The 24,674-nt window shown below is 47.8% G+C and overlaps 1 protein-coding gene across 3 annotated transcripts in view; it reads left to right on the top strand.

Moving 5' to 3' along the window:
• Positions 1 to 24,674, top strand: part of fam110c (family with sequence similarity 110 member C) — a 242,255-nt gene that overhangs the window by 188,810 nt on the left and 28,771 nt on the right. Inside the window, exon 4 of one of the 3 annotated variants that reach the window (XR_011940670.1) lies at positions 23,399 to 23,448. The exons of the other annotated variants lie outside the window; for them this stretch is intronic. The gene's annotated coding sequence lies outside the window, so the exon portion shown is untranslated. The remainder of the gene's footprint in view (positions 1 to 23,398; positions 23,449 to 24,674) is intronic. 3 annotated transcript variants of the gene reach the window in all.

Here is a 24,674-nt window from a genome sequence, read left to right as displayed (position 1 = left end):
GAGGTTCAGCTGCAAGTCCTTAGATAGACTATATAAGTAGATCACCGAGCAATAGTAAAGAGTGGATGTCAGACCCCTTGCGACATCACACTTCCAATCAAGACTTTTGAGATCCCCTATTAGGCTATTTGCAAAGTCACAATTTTTTCCTTGACAACACCCAGTTACCACCATTATATCTCACTTCCTCACACAGTCCAAAGATGTGCAGGTTAGGTGGATTGGCGATGTTAAATTGCCCTTAGTGTCCAAAAAAGAAAGGTTAGGTGGGGTTGCGGGGATAGGGTGGAGTTGTGGGCTTGGTGATGCACGATCAATGACTACTAAAGTGAGGTTGTAGTCCAACTGAAGCTTATTAAATTGATGCACAATCAATGGCTACTAAAGCGACGTTGTCGTCCAACTGAATGCTTTAATAAGCTAGATGTTTCCCCCAGCAGCTCAGGTACAGAAAGAAGGCTGCTGGGGTGGCACAGGCTCTTATACCCTGCCTTGCAGGGCGGAGCTACCATACAGCTTGACCAATGGGAAACATACAATATCTACCAATGGTATTCCAGCATTACGAGGTACCATAATACCTCCACACAGACTACCACATTCACCCCCTGTTAAAAAAGAGTCCGGCGGGAGTGGTGGCTTGGTATTACAACATGATAACGTGGTAGAAGTTATAGTTATGGAGGTACCGTAATACCTCCGTACAGCGTTTTGTCTTATTGTCGTAACTATTTACAATTTCACAATTAACTATATACACTTTAAGATGAACTAATCAGTCGATCGGGGGCCCTGGTTGTCCTCTGTGGTCGTCGAAGCTTTGGTGGTGACGCCGGTGGAGGCTCGGGCGTCTGTGACTCCGGGAGCGAGGCCTCAATCTCTGTGGCAGCTTCAACACCCCTTTACGGCGCTGGTGGGGAAGCCGATTGACCTGGGAAGGGAGCGCCTGTGGGGTGCGTTGGTGGGTGGGGGGGCCTAGACGGGGCCGGTGGAAGAACCAATCCTCCTGGGAAGGGGGCGGCTGTAAGGTGTACCGGTGGGAGGGAGGGTGGGACTGGTGGCTGGGGTGTGCGGGGGATCGGGTGGGCGCCAGGTCTCGTAGGGAGACCGTATCTTGTCGGCCGTCGGGGTACGCCACGTAGGCGTACTGGTGGTTAGCGTGGAGAAGATGGACCCTCTCGACTAACGGGTCTGACTTGTGCGCCCACACGTGTTTTCAGAGCAGGATGGGTCCGGGAGCTGCCAGCCAGGTCGGGACTGAGGTCCCAGAGGAGGACATCCTGGGGAAGACAAGGAGACGTTTGTGAGGTGTTTGGTTGGTCGTGGTACAAAGCAGTGACTGGATGGAGTGGAGGGCATCCTGCCAGCGGGAGACTGGGAGGTTCCTGGACCAGAGGGCCAGTAGGACGGTCTTCCAGACCGTTCCGTTCTCCCTCTCTACCTGTCCGTTACCCCGGGGGTTGTAACTGGTCGTCCTGCTCGAGGCAATGCCCTTGCTGAGCAGGAATTGACGCAGTTCGTCGCTCATAAAGGAGGACCCCCTATCACAATGTATGTAAGCGGGGAACCCGAACAGCGTAAAGATGCTATGGAGGGCCTTGATGACGGTCGTTGCGGTCATGTCGGGACAGGGGATGGCGAATGGGAACCGGGAGTACTCGTCAATCACGTTGAGGAAGTACATGTTGCGGTCGGTGGAGGGGAGGGGGCCTTTGAAGTCCATGCTGAGGCGTTCAAAGGGACAGGAAGCCTTTATCAGGTGCACTTTCTCTGGCCTGTAGAAATGCAGTTTGCACTCCACGCAGATTTGGCAATTCCTGGTGGCTGCCCTGACCTCCTCGATGGAGTAGGGCAGGTTGTGGGTCTTGATAAAGTGGAAGAAGCGAGTGACCCCCGGGTGGCAGAGGTCCTCGTGGAGGGCTCGGAGGCGGTCCACTTGTGCGTTGGCACATGTGCCACGGGGCAGGGCATCAGGAGGCTTGTTTAGCTTCCCGGGACGATACAAGATCTCGTAGTTATAGGTGGAGAGTTCGATCCTCCACCGTCAGATCTTATCGTTTTTTATCTTGCCCCGCTGTGCATTATCGAACATGAAAGCAACCGACCGTTGGTCAGTGAGGAGAGTGAATCTCCTGCCGGCCAGGTAATGCCTCCAATGTCGCACAGCTTCTACTATGGCCTGGGCCTCCTTTTCGACTGAAGAGTGGCGGATTTCGGAAGCATGGAGGGTACGTGAGAAGAAAGCCACGGGTCTGCCCGCTTGGTTGAGGGTAGCCGCCAGAGCTACGTCAGACGCGTCGCTCTCGACCTGGAAGGGGAGGGACTCGTCGATGGCGTGTATCGTGGCCTTTGCAATGTCTGCTTTGATGCGGCCGAAGGCCTGGCGGGCCTCTATCGACAGGGGAAAAACTGTGGATTGGATCAAGGGATGGGCTTTGTCCGCATAGTTGGGGACACACTGGGCATAGTAAGAAAAAAAGCCTAGGCAACGCTTCAGGGCCTTGGAGCAGTGAGGGAGGGGGAACTCCATAAGGGGCCGCATGCATTCAGGGTCGGGGCCTATGACTCCATTTCGCACTACGTAGCCGAGGATGGCTAGGCGGTCGGTGCTAAACACGCATTTATCCTTGTTATATGTAAGGTTAAGGATCTTTGCAGTCTGGAGAAATTTTCGGAGGTTGGTGTCGTGGTCCTGCTGATCGTGGCCGCAGATGGTGACATTATCGAGATACAAGAATGTTGCCCGTAAACGTACCGGTCAACCATTCGGTCCATCTCACGCTGGAAGACCGAGACCCCGTTAGTGACACTGAAGGGAACCCTTAATAAGTGATAGAGCCGCCCATCTGTCTCGAAGGAAATGTACTTGCGGTCAGTAGTACGGATGGAGAGTTGGTGGTAGGCGGACTTAAGATCCACCGTGGAGAAGACCTTGTAATGCGCGATCCTGTTTACCAGGTCGGATATGTGGGGGAGTGGGTACGTGTCCAGCTGCGTAAACCTGTTGATGGTCTGACTGTAGTCGATGACCATTCTATGCTTCTCCCCGGTCTTTACCACCACTACTTGAGCTCTCCAGGAACTGTTGCCAGCTTCAATGACTCCTTCCCTCAGTGGCCTTTGGACCTCTGACCTAATAAAGATCCGGTCCTGGGCACTGTAGCGTCTGCTCCTGGTGGCGTCGGGTTTGCAATCCGGGGTGAGGTTCGCAAACAGGGAAGGCAGATCGACCTTGAGGGTCGTGAGGCTGCAGACAGTGAGAGGGGGTATAGAGCCGCCGAATTTGAAAGTTAGACTTTGGAGGTTGCACTGGAAGTCTAACCCTAGGGGCATGGCTGCGCAGAGGTGGGGAAGGACGTAGAGCCGGTAATTTTTAAACTCCCTTCCCTGGACCATGAGGTTTGCTACACAAAACCCCTTTATCTCTACTGAGTGAGAGCCGGAGGCCAGGGAGATTTTTTGATTAACGGGGTGGCGGGGAGAGAACAGCACCTTACCGTGTCGGGGTGTATGAAGCTCTCCGTGCTCCCAGAGTTGATTAAGCAGGATGTCTCGTGCCCGTTGATTAGTACCTTTGTTGTAGCAGTTGAGAGTGTTCGAGGCCGGGACTAGTCTAGGGTCACCGAGGCTAATCGTGGCAGCAGTTGAATGTTCTCTTCGGGCGGTGTGTGGTCAGCCGAGCTGGGGTCCTGGGAGTCCATCCAAGATGGCGGCGCCCATTGGTCGCACATGGCTGGGGGTGCACAAAATGCGGCACCCATCCATCGTATGTGGCGTCCGCGAGACAAGGTGGCGGCGCCCGGAGGCTGCACGTGGCCCTGGAGGAGGAAGATGACGGCGCCTGCTGGCCGCACGGGCACCATGGAGAGGTTTGTGGTGGCAGTCCGCATTCGCCGCCGGAGACCGCGGCGACCGCATGGTCCTGGCATACCGCCACGAAGTGGCCCTTTTTACCGCATCCCTTGCAGGTGGATGCTCAGGCTGGACAGCGCTGCCAGGGGTGCTTGGCCTGCCCGCAAAAATAGCAGCGGAGCCCCCTGGGGTTGCCAGGCCGTCTTGCAGCACAAGCTTGTGGAGCGATGGGAGATGTCTCGGGGTTGACCGCGGGGGGGGTTCCACGCTGCCCAGGGGGCTGCCGCTCGGTCGGGGGCGTAAGCGCGGGCATTTCGGGAGGCCACATCCAGGGAGGCGGCAAGGATGTGCCTCCTTGAGGCCTAGGGTGTCTTTCTCCAGCAATCGCTGGCGGATTTGGGAGGACAGCATACCTGCAACGAAAGCGTCCCGGATCAAAAGTTCTGCGTTGTCGCTTGCCGAAACCTGTGGGCAGCTGCAGTTTCTCCCCAACATCAGGGACGCACGGTAGAATTCTTCCAGCGATTCCCCAGGGATTTGTCGCCTCGTCGCTCGCAGACGTCAGGCGTAGACCTGGTTTACCGGGCGAATATAATGTCCCTTTAGCAGCTCCATTGCTGCATCGAAGTCGTCCGCGTCCTCGATGAGGGTGTAAATTTCTGGGCTCACCCTCGAGTGCAGGACTTGCAATTTCTGTTCTCCCGTTAGTGTGTTTCGGCCGTTCCGAGATATCTGTTAAAACACGCCAGCCAGTGCTTGAAGGTTGCCGCTGAGTTTGCCACGTGGGGGCTGAGTTGCAGACGCTCCATCCTATCTAGCTTATTAAATTGATGCACGATCAATGACCACTAAAGCGACGTTGTTGTCCAACTGAATGCTTTAATAAGCTAGATGTTTCCCCCAGCAGCTCAGGTACAGAAAGAAGGCTCCTGGGGCTCTTATACCTCGCCTTGCAGGGCGGAGCTATCATACAGCTTGACCAATGGGAAACATACAATATCTACCAATGGTGCTCCAGCATTACTCGGTACCGTAATACCTCTACACAGACTACTACACTTGGGTAGGGTGCTCTTCCAAGGGCCGGTGCAAACTCAATGGGCCAAATGGCCTCCTTCTGCACTGTAAATTCTATGATTCTATGATTCATGGGCAGCAATATGATTAGAAAGAATGAGAGAATAAGGAAAGACCACAAGGTGGAGAGAACTGAAATGATGTAAAAATAAATGTCTTTCCTTTCACTCTTTCAAGGTATTGGGCGCACATTCTTGCTTCTCCATTGTAACCTTCTTTATGTTTGAATATGGCCTGGATAGCCACTCGCGAGTTGGGAGCTTAAAGTCAGGACATTTCCCAGCTCTGCACTAATCTGCTCACGGATGCTCAGTTTGGGTTCCGCCAGGGTCACTCATCTCCTCAGCTCATTACAGCCTTGGTTCAAATATGGACAAAGATTTGAACTCCAGAGGTGAGGTAAGAGTGACTGCCCTTGACATCAAGGCAGCATTCGAAAGAATATGGCATCAAAGAGCCCTAGCTAAATTGGAGTCAATGGGAATCAGGGGGAAAACTCCCCACTGGTTGGAGTTATACCTGGCACAAAGAAGATGGTAGTAGTGGTTGGAGGTCATTCATCTCAGCTCCAGGACATCTCTGCAGGAGTTCCTCAGGGTAGTGTCTGAGGCCCAACCATCTTCAGCTGCTTCATCAATGGCCTCCCTTCCATCATAAAGTCAGAAGTGGGGACTTTTGCGGATGAATGCACATGTTCAGCACCGTTTGCGACTCTTCAGATAATGATGCAGTCCATGTCCAAATGCAGCAAGACTTGGACAATATGCAGGCTTGGACTGACAAGTAGCAAGTTACATTCGCCCCACACAAGTGCCAGGCAATGACCATCACCTACAAGAGAGGATCTAACCATCGCTCCTTAACATTCAATGGCATTACCATTGCTGAATCCCCCACAATCAACATCCTGGGATTTACCATTGATCAGAAACTGAATTGGACTAGCCACATTCATACTGTGGCTCTATCTACCCCAGGGCCCATTACAGCCCCGATGCCAACTTAGTGCTTCTGATGTGCGAACTTGCACCAAGAGCATAAATCATAGTTAAACCATCAAACGTGCTGTGGAAGTTCCCTAATGGCATGAATATTTCCCATCTTTCCCCTTTCTCCTCTTTCCTTTTCTTTATTTCTCAGCCCGCTTAGCAATGTGGTTCGGAAGTACTTTCTCCTTGTGGCAAATGACATAAAGATTCAGCCATGGAAGCAAGATTAATTCATAGCTGCAGTATACACCTGTTATTAACACCAGGGATAGGGATTATCATTATCTGAATGTTGGGCAATTCCACCCCACATCCCTGAGGCAAAGGTCGTAGATTGTGATTTCCTGTGTCAGACATTAATGAAACAATTGTTCATCTGCTGCCAGGTCTAATCCCCCAGTAGGCACAGGGCTATTTGATCTCAGTTTAACAGCAAGTTAGATCAAACAATTGGCCATAGTACCACTAGGCTGGAACAAAGAATTAAATCCGCCAGAACTCCTGGACAGTAGATCCTGCAGGAATGTGTAGGTGTGGAGATATTGGCCGAAATTCTCCGATCTTTGCGATTCCATTTCCCCAACTGCACAGCCCCGTCATCGAGGATCCCGGCGCCATCAGGTGGTTACAATGGGAAATCCCAGTGATAAGTGGTGGGAAGATAAAATCCCGCCACCAGCGAATGTCCTGGGAAACTGGAAAATCCAGCCCATAGAGAGCTGATGGATTTGAGCTCAGTTGGATGAATTCTTTACAAACGGTATCTCATGAACCCACACAAGAAGGATGGATAATTTAGAAGGAGCGGTCACACATTGTGGTTCAGAGGTGGGAGTTTAGAACTGAAATGAGGAGGAACTACTTCTCGCAGAGAGTGGTGAATTTGTGGAACTCGCTGCTTCATAGTGCAGTGGAGTCTGAGTCACTAAATCGTTTCAAGAAGGAGATAGATATATTTCTGATTTTAAAAACACAGGTTAAAGGGATATGTGAAACAGGTAGGGAGGTGGATTTGAGACCAGGAAGAGATCAGCCATGATCTGATTGAATGGCAGAGCAGGTTTGAAGGGCTGAATTGCCTACCTCTGCTCCTAATTCCTATGTTCCAATGCTTTGTTGAGATCCAGAGAACTGGTAGTGTCCACTGAACTGTGTCCCAACATGAGGCAAAAGTAAAGACAGAGATAAAACTATTTAAAATTATGAAAGCACTACGATATTTTGTGCTTGCCCCCTATTTTTAACTGAACGCAGGAATCCTGTGGGCAGCAAATCATCTGACTTTGGAAGGGTAAGGCCCAGGTGGTTTTAACCCCAGAGCCTCACCTGATACATAGGTCCTGGAGCGGGTTGATTTGAGGGGAGAGGTTGGGGGGTTATATATTACATTTATGGCCTTTAGGAAAATTTCTGCCTCACCAACCGAACATTGAAGATAAATGTTTTGTGGCTCCCCTGGATCCCAGCTCCTCTCTCGGCTTGTCTGGCAGGCATGCCACCACAGCATCTTTATACAAATCTCCATTTTTAAAATGTAGTCAGCCCTCATGTCATGTGACCTGATCTACAGACTTGAAGAAGGGATATGCTGGCATCTGGCAGCTCTCCCTCTTGTGATATGTGTCTGCATGCATTATAATGTAAGGTGCTCGGCAGAGCAAAGGTTAACGTGGGACTAGAGAGTGCACCGCCCACAATGTGATGCCTGCAGTCACATGGTCAGAAAATAGTCTTGGACAGAACTCTGTGAGTACATAGCAACACCAGGCAAGATGATACTTGCAACTATAAATACCTATCAAGGTGTTTATGTTTAAACACACAAACCTCAAGATCTCATCAATGAGCCACCACCACAGCAACATAAATAATCCATATTATGTATATAATATGACACCTCTCACCTCCTCAGATGAACAGATAAACTAGAATCTGTGGAAGACAGTAGACTAGATAGGTCTCATGGGACTCTCTAACTGATTTGCATTATCCCATACATTTAAGGATAATTGACGTAAACGCCAGAAAGCCTATGAATGTGTCAGCTTTTAATTTTAAGCACAATTGTTTTGTCCTAGGTCTAGATTACAGTCTGTTTGGACCCACATTTAGAGTTTCACTTTGAGAAAACTGTATGGGAAAAAAAATGTGTATTTCCTCTCTGTATTATACGATGCTGTGAAGTACAAGTTGGCAACGATGGATTGGGTAACATTACTTACAGGGATGACTGTGGATAGCCAATGGCAAACAGTCAAAAGAACACATGGTTGAACTGCAACAATTGTTCTTTCTTGTCTGGCACAAAAATAAAATGGGAAAGGTGGCCAAACCATGGCTTACAAGGGAGATTAGAGCTAGCATTAGATACAAGGAAGAGGCATACAAATTGGCCAAGAAAAACAACAGACCTGAAGATTGGGAGTAGATTAGAATTCAGCAAAGGGAGACAAAAGGATTGATTAAGGAGGGGAGAATATGAGTATGTGAGTACGCATGTGGGTAACGTAAAAACTGACTGTAAAAGCTTTGATAGGTATGTAAAGAGAACAATATTGGTGAAGACAAATGTAGGTTCCTTACAGTCAGAAACAGGAATTTATAATTGGGAACAAAGAAATGACTGACTAACTAAATAAACACTTTGGATCTGTCTTCAAAAAGAAGGGCACAGATAACATAGCAGAAACGTTAGAGAACACAGGGTTTAGTGAGAAGGAGGAACTGAAGGAAAACAGTATTAGTAGAGAAATGATGTTGGGAAATGGATGGGATTGAAGGCCAATAATTTCCCAAGGCCTGATTATTTATATCCCTGAGTGCTTTAGGAATAGTGTCCAAGAAATAGTGGATGCATTGGTGGTCAACTTCCCAGATTCTATAGACACTGGAACAGTTCCCGTGATTTGGAGAGTAGCTAATATAACTCCATTATTTAAAAAGGATTGTAGACAGAAAACAGGGATTTATAGACCAGTAAGCAAGATGCCAGTAGTGGTGGAAATGTTAGAGTCCATTATAAAAGGTTTAATAGCAGAGCACTTGGAAAACAGTGGCAGGATCGGACAGAGTCAGAATATATTTATTAGAGAGAAATCATGCTTGACAATCTACTGGAATTCCTCAAGAGTGTAATGAGTAGAGTTGATGAGGGGGAGCCAGTGGATGTGGTTCATTTGGATTTTCAGAAGGATTTTGACAAGGTCCTTTATAAGAGATGAGTGTGTAAAATTAAAGCGCATGGGATTGGGGTGGTTTATTAAGATGGATAGCAAACTGGTTGACAGACAGGAAACACAGAGTAGGAATAAACAAGTCTTTTCAAAATGGTAGGCATTGTCTAGTGGGGTGCCTCAGGGATCATTGCTGGGACCCCAGTTATTCACTATATATATTAATGATTTAGATGAGGGAACTAAATGTAGTATCTCCAAATTTACAATTATACAGGGCTTTGGTGAGACCACACTTGAATATTGTGTGCAGTTGTGGTCTCCTTGCCTGAGGGACAATGTTCTTGCTATGGAGGGAGTGCAGCAAATGTTTATCAGACTGATTCCTGGAATGGAAGGACTGATGTATGAGGAGAGATTGAGTCGGTTTGTCATATATTCACTGGAGTTTAGAAGAACAAGGGAGAATTCCTAGAAACCTATAAAATTCCTACAGGGAAGATGCAGGGAGGATGTTCCTGATGGTGGGGAGTCCAGAACCCGGGGTCACAGACTAAAGATATGGGGTAAACCATTTAGGACTGAGATGAGGAGAAATGTTTTCACCCAGAGAGTGCTGAGCCTGTGGAATTCATTACCTCAGGAAGTAGTTGACAGCATAACATTTTGAGGAGTTAGATATAGCTCTTGGGGATAAAGGGATTAAAGGGCATGGGAGAAAGCAGGGACAGGCTATTGAATTGGATGAGAAGTCATGATCTTAATGAATGGCAGGCTCAAAGGACCAAATGGCCTCCTCCTGCTCCTATTTTCTATGTTTCTACTAATGACAGAAAAGCCTTAAAAATGTTCTTTAGAAGCATATCAAGATTTCACTCTGCTCAATGGATGGAGGAACATTAACTCATGGATATTGCAGTACTTCACTGCTGAATCAAATACTGTCCCTTGAAGTGTTCACCCCTACACACATACTCTGCTTGTTTCCTCTCCCCGCCCCACGCATGTTTTTGTTTTTTTGATAACACCATATCATCCCAGGTAGTAATCTGCTTACAAATGGCTCTTGATTTTTCTGTTTATTCTGTGTGTTGAATATTTACATTCAACTCAAAATATGCGAATTCCACTGATACGCAAGCAAAAATCTTTTATGTGTCTGCGGTTACACTGACGACCCCAAAGATCTGCTTGTTGCAACAAGATTTGTGCTGCAGTGAATGCTCAAGCTGCAATATTAAAATGGAACGTGGATGAGTCAAGAAATGAAGTGCCGCTTAACAACAAGGACAATACTGTAACAAATAGTCTCATAACAGGCAGAGAACAATTTGATAATATGAAAAAGGGTAACTTCACAGGTTGCATTTACTTATAAGCATAATATAAAAGGTAACAAAATGAAAGCAGCATATTTGGAGACTGTTTATTCTGCTCATACAATGTTGAGTATGCCTAATTCCATGTGCACTGGGATGATTTATGGCCGGAATTCCCACCGCCAGCGAACTACGCACCGGCTCCAGCTGCCGTGAAACAGGCAGGGAGTATTTCTTTCTAGGGAGGCAGTGGCGTAGTGGTATTGACACTGGACTACTTAATCAGAGTAATGCTCTGGGCATCTGGTTCAAATCCTGCCACTGCAGATGGTGAAATTTGAATTCAATAAAAATCTGGAATTAAAAGTCTAATGATGACCATGAAACCACTGTTGATTGTCGTGCAAACCCATCTGGTTCACTAATGTCCTTCAGGGAAGGAAATCTGCCTTCCTTACCTGGTCTGGCCTACATGCAACTCCAGACCCCCAGCAATGTGGTTGACTCTTAACTTGCTCCTCAAGGGCAATTAGGGATGAGTAATAAATGCTGGCAAAGCCTGCGATGCCCACAGCCTATGATCGAATTTTTTTTTTAAATCTGGAAGTGGATAGACCTGTAAGACACACACCACAGGATCCTTGTCCTTCCTCGAGATCAAAGAGATCAACGCCTCCGCCAACATGGCCGGCAGCTCACCCCATGACAGACTGTCATTGAACATCCCCAATAAATGTGGCACCAGTAATGCTGCAACCTGCCTGTAAAATTCCACCGGGAACTGTCCAGTCCCGGTGCCTACCCCGGGTGCATGGAACTGATACACTCCATAAGCTCCTCCAGTCCCAACAGCACCTCCAACCACCCCCCTTCACCCTCTCCACCACCAGGAAGTCCAACCTGTCCAAAAACCTCAATCACAAGCCCTCCTCCAAAAGCTCAGACATATATAGCCCCCAATAGAAAGCCTCAAAAACACCACTAATCTTGTCCGCAGCCTTCACCAGCCCTCCCCCTTGTCCTTAACCTGGGCTATCTCACGTGCTGCCACCTACCACCTCAGCTAGTGAGCCAATAGATGGCTCGCCTTCTGACCATACTCATTTAATGAACCTCGTGAGCGACAAAGTTGGTTCATTGCCTTCCCAGTCAATACAAACTCAAATTTAATTTGTAACCTCTTTCTTGTCATGTTCTGTAGACTGACCAATATGAATGATGCACTACAGGACATCTACTTTAAATAATTTATTATGAAACAACTGCATGATAAAGGTAACTAGGATAAATAAAATAATAAACTACTAACACTAACTAATTATTGTAGATAGAGCTACTGAAAAATACGTCTATCCTCCAACACAACATACTCCCAACTCCCCAGTCACAGGGTCACATGGTGGGTTTACACTGCCACCTAGTGGTCAGAGGTCATGTATAACATTATGTACAGAATTACTTTATGCGTATCATCACATCCCCTTTCCTTTGGAAAAGAAAATTATTTACATACATTAGATTATTTTTTCATTTCACTATGATATGTATAACTATTTACATGTTTAGAATTTTCACGGACTTTCACAAGTTCGGTCTTTCACAAGTTCAACCTTTCTGGCTTGCGCCTTATCCTTATAGACCTTCTCAGTGCCTGCTGAACTTTCAAAGGTATTTCATCTTCTTCAATGTTTGTTGTTGTGTTTGATGTGCTTCGTGTATTGATGTATCTTCCTCTTGTTGTATTTGTTCCATATGTTCTTCAGATGTTTTAGGACTGTTGCATGCTTCTTCTGGTGGTTGCATTACAATTGTTTGAGACTTTTCGTGGACTCATCATCAAACCTCTTTGTAGATTTGGCTTGAAAGCTCTCCTTTGCCTCCTTTTATTTTAGAGTGGTTGCCTTTCTGCTTCTGGATGAGCAGATTCTCGCAACACTTGGAACTGAAGCAGTTTGCACCATGTGCCTTTTGTTTGCTTCCTGCCCTGTGTGCAGACGTTCACTCTCCTGCACCGTGTGCAGTTGCGTACCATTGTGTCGATATCCAGGAGGATACCTGGCCAATAGATCATGTCTTCGGCTCTTTTTAAAACATTTTCTTCCCATGTGTCCTTCATGGAGTTTGCTCAGAACCACCGATCTTAAAGATTTCGGAATTACTGTTCTCTTTCTTCGCAGCAAAAATCCATCTGCAACACTCAACTCTGCTCCTGCATTATAGAAACTTGAACAGGATTTTCTTGGCCATCCTTCGCGAAGATACCTTCTCAGCTTCTGCATCAATGGATCCTTCTGGGTTTCTTCTTTTATTTTGATACCATTGATACAGGCCATCCAGTCTGTGGGTGCTTCACTTCGCTTATTTACACCTAAAGCAGTCATTCTTTCTAGCTCTGCCTTTAGTTTATTCCTTAATGGTGCTGGTACACGTTTTGGCGCATGAATCACAAGCTTCGCAACTTCCTTTAATTGAATCTTGTACGTGTGTAGTAATGTACCAAAACCTTGGAAAATTTCAGGGAAATCATTTAGTATGGAGTCTCCTGAGGGATGAGGGCCTGTTGTAACATTCTCTGCACTATAGACTTGTCTGACTAGCTGCAGCTTCTCACACGCCTCAACTCCGATCAAAGATTCGTGGTCCGCCGCCACCACGGAAAATTTCAACTTGCGAATTTTTTATTTTTACATCGACATCAAGCTCACATTCTCCTAATTTCATTACCATTGTAATCTCTCAACAATACCTTTCTGTTAACTAATTTTGGTTCAATTCGCAGTTTTTTTACATTGGACAGGTTAATAGGGTTGGCCCTCACACCGGTGTCAAGCTTGACTGTTATCACTGTGCCATTTATCTTCAATGGCACTATCCATTTATCCTTGTGATTATCTGCCTGCAATTCACTATTGCTGCAGATTGGTACAAATACATTGTTATTTGGTATGACTGGAGTCTCCTTGACTTCGCTGGAGATCAGGGGCGAAATTCTCCCCCAACGGCGTGATGTCCGCCGACTGGCGCCCAAATCGGCGCCAATCAGATGGGCTCCGCATCTTTGGCGGCCTAGCCCCGACATTGAGGGGCTAGGCCAACGCCGGAGGGATTTCCGCCCCGCCAGCTGGCGGAAATGGCGTTTGTTGCCCCGCCAGCTGGCGAGGAAATGCGGCGCATGCGCGGGAGCGTCAGCAGCCGCTGACAGTTTCCCGGCGCATGCGCGGGAGCGTCAGCGGCCGCTGAAAGTTTCCTGCGCATGCGCAGTGGGGAGAGTCTCTTCCGCCTCCGCCATGGTGGAGGCCGTGGCGGAGGCGGAAGGGAAAGAGTGCCCCCACGGCACAGGCCCGCCCGCGGATCGGTGGGCCCCGATCGCGGGCCAGGCCACCGTGGGGGCACCCCCGGGGTCAGATCGCCCCGCGCCCCCCCCAGGACCCCGGAGCCCGCCCACGCCGCCTGGTCCCGCCGGTAAATACCAGGTTTAATTTACGCCGGCGGGACAGGCAATTTCTGGGCGGGACTTCGGCCCATCCAGGCCGGAGAATTGAGCGGGGGGTCCCGCCAACCGGCGTGGCCCGATTCCCGCCTCCGCCCAATCTCTGGTACGGGAGACTTCGGCGGGGGCGGGGGCGGGATTCACGGCGGCCAACGGCTATTCTCCGACCCGGCGGGGGGTCGGAGAATGACGCCCATGGCCTACAAAAAATGTGTCCTTTAGGCACACTTTATCAATATCGCTGATACTCTTTGTTTGTTCAGGCCCTCTCCTGGAATAACATTGGGTTGCAAAATGATTTCTGCCATTACAGTTGGCACATGTTTTTCCATAAGCAGGGCAAATGCCGTTTGGCACATTGCGGACATAAAATGGAGGATCAGGTTGGCCGCTCAAAATGGCCGCCCGCACTGGGAGCACATTTTGTATTCGGCTATGTCACCACATTAATGGCGTCTGCCATCACTTCTGCCTTCGCGCATCTTAAATGCACTCTGAAATGGCCGAGGAAACCACTCAGCTCAAGAGCAATTAGGGATGGGCAATAAATACTGGCCCAGCAGCGATGCCACATCCCATGAATGAATAAGAAAAATCACTCCCATCCTTCACTCCTCACATCTGTCCCCAATTCCCTAAAGGCCAATAATACCCCACCTGCCGACATCTCCCTTACAGCCCACCCTCCACAAACCCCCAACAACACATGTTTTGCACACACATGCCACCAGCTATAATTCCCCCATAAAACATGCATACCAGTGTTTCACTAAGTCCTTTCTGTGTCATAAAGAATAAAGTAGGCCATAATTGCCAGGAGTGCCAGAAGATGGGAGGGGGCATCCCAGATATTTGGGCACACACCTTCCCTGAGGAAAGGGCCCTGCAACTCACGGGTGGGGTGGGATGGTGGGGGCGGGAGGGTGGCGAGGCATGGGCAGTGGTTGAAATAGAGTTTGGAATAAGCCAAACAAGTGAGAATCCAATGCAATGAAGATGTCCCTGTCCGTCACCCACAGACTAGTCCCTCCCAGGATCTTACCACATGTCTGTGGAGGCCAATTCACTGAATGTCTTTAAGACCGAGAAAGATAGATTCTTGATTAATAAGGGGATCAGGGGTTATGGGGAGAAGGCAGGAGAATGGGGATGAGAAAATATCAGCCATGATTGAATGGCGGAGCAGACTCGATGGCCAAGTGGCCTAATTCTGCTCCTATATCTCATGGTCTTATGGGGCGAGATTCTCCGACCCCCCGCCGGGTCGGAGAATCGCTGGGGGCTGGCGTGAATCCCGCCCCCGCTGGTTGCTGAATTCTCCACCACCGGATATTCGGCAGGGGCGGGAATCGCGCCGGTTGGCGGGCCCCCCCCGCGATTCTCCGGCCCAGATGGGCCGAAGTCCCACCGCTAAAATGCCTGTCCCGCTGGCGTAAATTAAACCACCTACCTTACCGGCGGGACAAGGCAGCGCGGGCAGGCTCCGGGGTCCTGGGGGGGGGCGCGGGGTGATCTGGCCCTGGGGGGTGCCCCCTGGGTGGCCTGGCCCGCGATCGGGGCCCACCGATCTGCGGGCGAGCCTGTGCCGTGGGGGCACTCTTTCCCTTCCGCCTTTGCCACGGTCTCCACCATGGCGGAGGCGGAAGAGACTCCCTCCACTGCGCATGGGCGGGAATGCCGTGAGCGGCCGCTGACGCTCCCGCGCATGTGCCACCCGGAGATGTCATTTACGCGCCAGTTGGCGAGGCACCAAAGCCCTTTTCCGCCAGCTGACGGGGCGGAAATTCATCCGGCGCCAGCCTAGCCCCTCAAGGTTGGGGCTCGGCCCCCAAAGATGCGGAGCATTCCGCACCTTTGGGGCGGCGCAATGCCCGACTGATTTGCGCCATTTTGGGCGCCAGTCGGCGGACATCGCGCCGATACCGGAGAATTTCGCCCATGGTCTTTTGACTTGCAGGATGAGGCCACATCACCCACTGGTGAGGACCACACACATACTGCAGAATATCAGGTGAAGGCAGGGACTCCTGAGGGAGTGGACAGTCAGAGGGTTGCCCAATCCCATGGAAAAGCTGTTGCCCAGACAGATGTTGCGCTTCTGGAAACGTTGATCCCACCACTGGTATAGATGCAGAAGCACAGACAAAATCTACAGGACTGGGATGTCAGCAACTTTCCAGCTGCCTTCAGGCACTGGAGATGGTGCTGAAAATGTGTGGCACCTAGGCTAACACTGAAAGGGTGGCGTCCGCGGTGGAACCCCTGTATCAGAACATCCAAGGCTTGGGCAGACTGTGATTTGCATGATTAAGGTGCAGGACAGGAGAGCCCAGCAACAGGTGACATGTCCTGGGTGCAGATGGACGGGCATTGCTACGGCGCTCCAGAGCTTGTGCCATTCACAAAGGGTCATGGCTGTTGGCATCAAGAGCATTGGCCAGAAGCTGAGGGACCATAACCGACCAAGAGGGACATGTCCGAGAGCTCCGGAGGGTGGGGGTTTTTAAGTTCAGATGGGCAGCATGGTAGGTGCAGGCTTGGAGGGCCAAAGGGCCTGTTCCTGTGCTGTAATTTTCTTTGTTCTTTGTAATCACCCTGCATGACACCTGGCTGTGTGGGCTGGAGCATAAAGCGTGGAGGGGCGGGGGGGAGGGGGTGTTTGGGGGATGGAGTAGATTCAGGCTTCTAGTCCATTAATCAGGTTTAAATACATGCAAATAGTGTATTTGCATGATGCCACTGACGCGGGACAGGTAGTTTGTTGAGGTTGGCGATGGGACAGCAGAGCATTGCAACAGCGCAATCCAGTTTTTTGGGCGACCCGCAATTCTCCGCCTGACCAGAATCCCGATACCGGCATCGGGAAATGGAGAATCCACCCCTATGTTTTTTAATTAGGCAGCCCTGTTTTGAATGGCTGCCTGATCATTTAGACAATGGAAAACATCACCATTTGTTCCAGAAGTACTCTCTTTAAGGTCGTATCTTGCAATATGGAACCATGGGGAGATGGATACTTTCCTGGATGTGTGTCCATGCGCACTGGCTCACCTGCAAGCAGCAAATAATGAAAGGGGATTGCAGCACATGCCTAGAGATAGGTCCACCTAATTTTCCTCTGTTAAATAGCTGGGTTCCTTTGTGCTCTGAGCCACCCAAAATTCTGATATTGGCTGCTTCCAATCTATTTAGTATACTGGGCACAGATCCAGGAAAATAGGCTGCCATAAATTATTAAGGTTATTAATTAAATTTCATCAGCAGCAGGGAGAACATCAGAACTCAGGTCATAGTCTGACCCACTTCCCTCCTGTCTCGTAACCCCAGCACCTCCGTGTTAAAATGTCTGGAATACAGCAGAGTTTTAAAATTCATCTGCGCGAATGGAACAAGGACGACAGTGAGGTAATGTCATCATCACACTGGAATTTCTTGTTTCTTGGAAACACCTGGTTGACTGATGTTGCCAAAGGCCCCCTTTCACATCACAGATACCAGCAAGGAACTCGGCGCTCCGGGGACTGAACGTTTATTCCAGATAGCAGAAGGGAAAAAGGCACAATGTCACCAAAGTCACATCAGATTACAATGGTAGTCATGCTGGATTATCTCTCATCTGTTGTGCTCATCCCACCGCTCATGAGGGTCTACTGGTGCTCACTACCTATCAAGCAGGAGTGCAGGTTGTCTATTGACTAACTAGTGATTGAGTACCCTGCTGAGAATTGGGAGGTAACCAGGGCCTCTTTTGGTGGAGCTAGCTCCAAGATGGTACACATGCACATATTCCAGACCAATGCTGACAAATGATTTGGCACTGATGCATTAATGGAAGCGGGAAGGCAGACTGATTTAGAATTAGGATAATTCCGACTTAATTCTGGGTAACCCTGGAAGCCAATGTCCTAATAGGTGGCTGGTCCTAGCTGGACAAGAAATGAGAAATTTAGCAGTGACTTTTTCAGCTGGTTAATCTCCAGTGGTGTGACTGAATGCACTGTGGGAAATGGGGGCATCTCTAAATGTTGATTTTGCCAACCTGGTCCCTGGTAAATAAAACACGTTCCTCAAACAGAAATCCTACAGGTTGCCATTAATTCCTCCAGATTTATTTTGGAGACTGCAAAATATGATGATGAGTTCCCACTCATGTTAATCACAGGGGGATCAAAAATATGTTTTGCATCAGCAAAATGGAGTTTTATTGAGGGTCAGGTGTTAGAACTACTGCTATAGGTTGATTTTTAATTAGTCATCTTCAAATTCAAACACAATAATCAATTGATCTAATAAATCTCCTTTACATTGTTCATGACAGGACAGAGCAGACAATTGAAATATCTCTTTTACAATTTTTGAATTGATGGTAACAAACAGCAACAACAAATTGCATTTATGTGGCACCGTTAACATTGGACAATCTAGGATTCTTGTTAGGCAGGGAATCTGTGGGAGCATGGCCCCTTAATTATATTGAACGGCTCCGTTACTTCTTCGCGGCAAATTAAGTAACGGGGGAGGAGAAGCAGAAGGTTTATTAGCAGTTCGTGGGCCATCCTACAAACTTATAAGAAATGTGTTAGCCCCAGAGACTCCTGACACAAAGTCAGTTAACCATTGATGGTGAAGCTGGTCAGGGAGAATTTCATACTCAACCATACTACAGTGATACAAGTTCAATACGGCTGTCAGGGACCCAGGAGAGACTATCTCTGCTTTTGTTGCAATACTCAAGCAAATGGCTGAGCATTGCGAGTTTGGTATAGCACTGGGATACATTGACCCTTGATAATATAGTATACGGTATTAACAAGATAAGTGTGCAAAAGAAGCTTCTGGCGTTTGGCTCGACAGGACAATTGAGATTGTCCAGGCGACCGAGTGTGTTGAGAGGGGTGTGTCAGAGCTTCAAAACCTGCAAGAGGGCGAGGTGAACCAGATGCGGGGTGGTAAGGCTAAAAGGTCTGCAGTCAGTTCGACAGGTGCAAAGGAAGCTCAGCCACGATGCCAGAGGCTGGATCATAGTCAGTGACCAGGAGAAAAATTGGGCAATCACCAAGGAGTCACATTGATGCCCAGGGAGATCAACCCCCAGGAATCGAGCCGCTCGGAGAGTTGAATCGAGCCGCTCAGAGGGTTTATTTATTTACAGTGTAATAAGATGGAACATATCCAGGCGCGTTGCCACACCCGCCAGAATGTGCCAATTCAAAAAGAAAAGCAGCAAACCACTCCGCTAGTGAATAAAGTGGAGGATAATTTAGATGAGGAATCTGAAACATGCAGATTGAATATGGTGAATGTGAGAAAAACAGCGCCAAATGAAATAGCCCTCACATTAAATGGAGGTGGACACTGGGGCGTCAGCCACATTCATGAATGAACAAACATTTGAATAGCTTTGAGGAGGTGTTCTGTCTTTGGACTTAGAGTGAGCCAACAGCCAATTTGGTGACACATATGGGGGCGACCCTAAAGAATTTTGGGAACAACAGGACCGCCAGTGTCAAATCAGCAACAAGGTGCCCAAGTACCTACGATCATTGTCGAGGCACATCGACCAAGGCTGATGGGGTGTGATTGGTTGCACCAAGTCAAGTTGAACTAGTCAAGGACAGTATTCCGGTGGCAGAAAGGACGTTTGATGAGGACTCGTCGATTGAGGTAGTCTGGGCTGAGGTTAGAAACAGGAAAGGAGAGGTCACCCTGTTAGGGGTTTTCTATAGGCCTCCGAAAAGTTCCAGAGATGTAGAGGAAAGGATTGCAAAGATGATTCTGGATAGGAGCGAAAGCAACAGGGTAGTTGTTATGGGAGACTTTAACTTTCCAAATATTGACTGGAAACGCTATAGTTCGAGTACTTTAGATGGTTCCGTTTTTGTCCAATGTGTGCAGGAGGGTTTCCTGACACAGTATGTAGATAGGCCAACGAGAGGCGAGGCCGTATTGGATTTGGTACTGGGTAATGAACCAGGACAGGTGTTAAATTTGGAGGTAGGTGAGCACTTTGGTGATAGTGACCACAATTCGATTACGTTTACTTTAGTGATGGAAAGGGATAGGTATATACCGCAGGGCAAGAGTTATATCTGGGAGAAAGACAATTATGATGCGATGAGGCAAGACTTAGGATGCATCAGATGTAGAGGAAAACTGCAGGGGATGGGCACAATGGAAATGTGGAGCTTGTTCAAGGAACAGCTACTGTGTGTCCTTGATAAGTATGTACCTGTCAGGCAGGGAGGAAGTGGTCGAGCAAGGGAACCGTGGTTTACTAAGGCAGTCGAAACACTTGTCAAGAGGAAGAAGGAGGCTTATGTAAAGATGAGACATGAAGGTTCAGTAAGGGCGCTCAAGAGTTGCAAGTTAGCTAGGAAGGACCTAAAGAGAGAGCTAAGAAGAGCCAGGAGGGGACATGAGAAGTCTTCGGCAGGTAGGATCAAGGATAACCCTAAATCTTTCTATAGATATGTCAGGAATAAAAGAATGACTAGGGTAAGAGTAGGGCCAGTCAAGGACAGTAGTGGGAAGTTGTGCTTGGAGTCCGAGGAGATAGGGGAGGTGCTAAATGAATATTTTTCATCAGTATTCACACAGGAAAAAGATAATGTTGTCGAGGAGAATACTGAGATTCAGGCTACTAGACTAGAAGGGCTTGAGGTTCATAAGGAGGAGGTGTTAACAATTCTGGAAAGGGTGAAAATAGATAAGTCCCCTGGGCCGGATGGGATTTATCCTAGGATTCTCTGGGAAGCTAGGGAGGGGATTGCTGAGCCTTTGGCTTTGATCTTTAAGTCATCTTTGTCAACAGGAATAGTGCCAGAAGACTGGAGGATAGCAAATGTTGTCCCCTTGTTCAAGAAGGGGAGTAGAGGCAACCCCGGTAACTATAGACCAGTGAGCCTTACTTCTGTTGTGAGCAAAATCTTGGAAAGGTTTAAAAGAGATAGGGTGTATAATCATCTGGAAAGGAATAATTTGATTAGACATAGTCAACACGGTTTCGTGAAGGGTAGGTCGTGCCTCACAAACCTTATTGAGTTCTTTGAAAAGGTGACCAAACAGATGGATGAGGGTAAAGCAGTTGATGTGGTGTTTGTGGATTTCAGTAAAGCATTTGATAAGGTTCCCCACGGTAGGCTACTGCAGAAAATACGGAAGCATGGGATTCAGGGAGATTTAGCAGTTTGGATCAGAAATTGGCTAGCTGGAAGAAGACAAATGGTGGTGGTTGATGGGAAGTGTTCAGACTGGAGTCCAGTTACTAGTGGTGTACCACAAGGATCTGTTTTGGGGCCACTGCTGTTTGTCATTTTTATAAATGACCTGGAGGAGGGCGTAGAAGGATTGGTGAGTAAATTTGCAAATGACACTAAAGTCGGTGGAGTTGTGGACAGTGCGGAAGGATGTTACAAGTTACAGAGGGACATAGATAAGCTGCAGTGCTGGGCTGAGAGGTGGCAAATGGAGTTTAATGCAGAAAAGTGTGAGGTGATTCATTTTGGAAGGCATAACAGGAAGACAGAGTACTGGGCTAATGGTAAGATTCTTGGCAGTGTGGATGAGCAGAGAGATCTCTGTGTCCATGTACATAGATCCCTGAAAGTTGCCACTCAGGTTGAGAGGGTTGTTAAGAAGGCATACGGTGTGTTAGCTTTTATTGGTAGAGGGATTGAGTTTCGGAGCCATGAGGTCATGTTGCAGCTGTACAAAACTCTGGTGCGGCCGCATTTGGAGTATTGCGTGCAATTCTGGTCACCGCATTATAGGAAGGTTGTGGAAGCATTGGAAAGGGTGCAGAGGAGATTTACCAGAATGTTGCCTGGTATGGAGGGAAGATCTTATGAGGAAAGACTGAGGGACTTGGAGGATGTTTTCATTAGAGAGAAGAAGGTTAAGAGGTGACTTAATTGAGGCATACAAGATGATCAGTGGATTGGATAGGGTGGACAGTAAGAGCCTGTTTCCTCGGATGGTGATGTCTAGCACGAGGGGACATAGCTTTAAATTGAAGGGTGATAGATATAAGACAGATGTCAGAGGTAGGTTCTTTACTCAGAGAGTAGTAAAGGTGTGGAATGCCCTGCCTGCAACAGTAGTGGACTCGCCAACACTAAGGGTATTCAAATGGTCATTGGATAGACATATGGACGATAAGGAAATAGTGTTGATGGGCTTTAGAGTGGTTTCACAGGTCGGCGCAACATCGAGGGCCGAAGGGCCTGTACTGCGCTGTAATGTTCTATGTTCTATGTTCTATGGTTATTCATTTTGGTCAAAGTCCATTCAAAGCGGTTGGAGGTTCAAGAGATGAGAACAATAACCTTGGTGGCCACAGTAGAGGCCTTGCGGTAGGTGTTTGCTAAGCATGGCCTCCCTGAAGTGATAATGTCAGACAATGGCACCCCCTTCACTGGTGAGAACTTTCAGCATTTTGTTGGAATGAAAGGCATTCGCCATACCAGGTCAGCCTCCTATCACCCTGCCTCAATCAGGTTAGCAGAAACAGGTACACAAACTTTCAGGGCAGCTATGAAGAAGTAGTCCAGCCAACCACTTTGTCTTAGTTTGGCCAACTTTCTTTTGTCCTAAAATACTAACCCGCCACATGCTACTACGGCATCACACTGGCAGAACTACTGATGGCCGATCGATTAAGGACCCGCGTAGACTTGATGTACCCAAATCTAGCGGGGAGGAGGGAGGCATGGCAACAACAACCTTCACGAAAAGGGGACAGAACTTTCCAAGTAGGGAACTTGGTGCTTTTCAAAAACTTTGACTCAGGCCAACCAGGGTGACCAGGCCAGATTGTCACCATGCCAGAGACAGTTTCATATGGAGTGGATTGTGGTGGCAAGACTGTAAGGAAACACTTAGGCCATATGAGAAGCTGGGGGACCACAACCCCAATCTCGGAACAGCCTGCAGCCAGCACAGGTGCCCCTGTGGTAGAGTCAGATCAAAGGGGACCCAGAAGTCTCGAGGAGGTCTCATCATTGGTCCAAGAACAAACTAATGAAAGAAATACTCTGTAGGGTTGGTTGGCCCCCTAATACATTCTGCTAAAAGTGACAATGTTGTTACCTCCGAGCTGGAGGATCCAGTTGGGGGATTAAGATGATCCATGACATCTCCTGATCGTTTAATGCTCTGATGGATTGTTTGGACTCACTTCCCTTGTCTTCCTTAGTCTTATATTATATATAATATTTGTATATAGCCTGTTTGTACATACTTTAATTAAGAAACTTAAGGGGGCGGGATGTGATCGCATCTTTAAAGGTGTGCCCTCAAGGCCCAAGTGACTGACTCAGGGCCTATCATGTGGAAGTCTGCGAGACTCGACCAATGAGGGATCAGGGCAGGTCCCGAGGAACGGGGCTCTGGTCAGAGTGAACCCGGGAGCCAAAGTGTTAACACTTATATTATAGGCTCTGTGCCTGCGCATAAGTTACCCATGTTAGTTGCCAATACACACTTTGTTCTTCATTTCAGCTATCTACCTGATATTGCCTTGGGCCACCACAGAATCAAAGCGTATCAGGGTAGATGCGAATGTAAAACTCGAAACACAAACAGATTACCCACAATTTTATACAAAGGTATTTCACGAGAGCATTTCCAGAAGAAACCTAACAAGCCACATAAAGAGACATTATGAGAGTGTTATAACCCGAACGAGCATCCCCTTGAACCTCATAGAATACACGTTTCTCCACTGAGGAGCAGGGGCCCTACAGTGGAGTAAATGGACTCCAGCTTAAAAGCCGGCCCAGATGGGAGCCGAGTATGTGTCGTCTTGACTGAGACCTGAAGTGTGCTGCATATATAGTTTCCTTCGTAATAAAATAAGTTTCTTTACGCCTCTCGTTTTGGACTACTCCGTGGCGACTAAAGGGAGGTTACCGAAGCTTGATGAAGAAATAGCTTTTACAGAGTGCCTTAAAGGAGAAGAGATAGGTAAAGTTAGAGAGATTGAAGGAGGGAATTCCAGAGCTAAGCACTTCAAGGATATGAATTTTAGGTTTTCTGATTATTAAAAGAGCTGAAGTCACAATTGTCAATGGGGAAGTGATGAAAATTGGGGCTGCTCAAGGAGCCGGACTTGAAGGAATGCAGAGATATTGTGGGGCTGGAAGAGATTCCGAGACAAGAAGACACGGGGAAACCTGAACACAAGGATGAAAATTTGGATGCATTCAGCTTTGCTAATGGTGAATCTAACACATCCATTACTGTCCCATAGACTTCTTGGAAATTAGAGTCAGCTACAATCTAATCAACCTACATTTTAAACAGAGTCTCAAGTCAGAAAACAGAAGTGGTAATTTGCTGGAAATAATACGTTACAGCAGTGATTATACTGCTGGCAGTATTTGTTCTTTAAGTGAATAGAAACACCTCAGTACAGGTTGTATTACATCAATTCCCATTCCCAGAGAATATAATGGCAAATCTCACCCTCGGAAAGCAAATAAACAGAGAAGCAATGTAGACAAGTTATGGCTCACAACATATTAAAAATGCATTAGCACTGAGGAATGGAATTACTTATTCCCAAAGGTCACATTCGTAAAGACTATATCAAGTCTCAGTAACAATGTTCGCCAATGTAAGTGGAGAAAAGGGTACCTGAGAAGCAACAGGTAGAAATGGTAGCTTAAGAGATAAGTGCAAACTGGACTTTAAAAATAGAACAGCAAGAATTATTCAGAAGTGGCTCTGCATCGGGTATTTCTGAAGCGAATTAACTTTCCTCTTGGCAGTTTCT

This window comes from Scyliorhinus torazame, chromosome 4, assembly GCF_047496885.1.
Source record: "Scyliorhinus torazame isolate Kashiwa2021f chromosome 4, sScyTor2.1, whole genome shotgun sequence".
NCBI classification, from domain to species: Eukaryota; Metazoa; Chordata; class Chondrichthyes; order Carcharhiniformes; family Scyliorhinidae; genus Scyliorhinus; species Scyliorhinus torazame.
The sequence above is the reverse complement of the archived record's forward strand: the minus strand, read 5'-3'. Positions and strand labels throughout refer to the sequence as shown.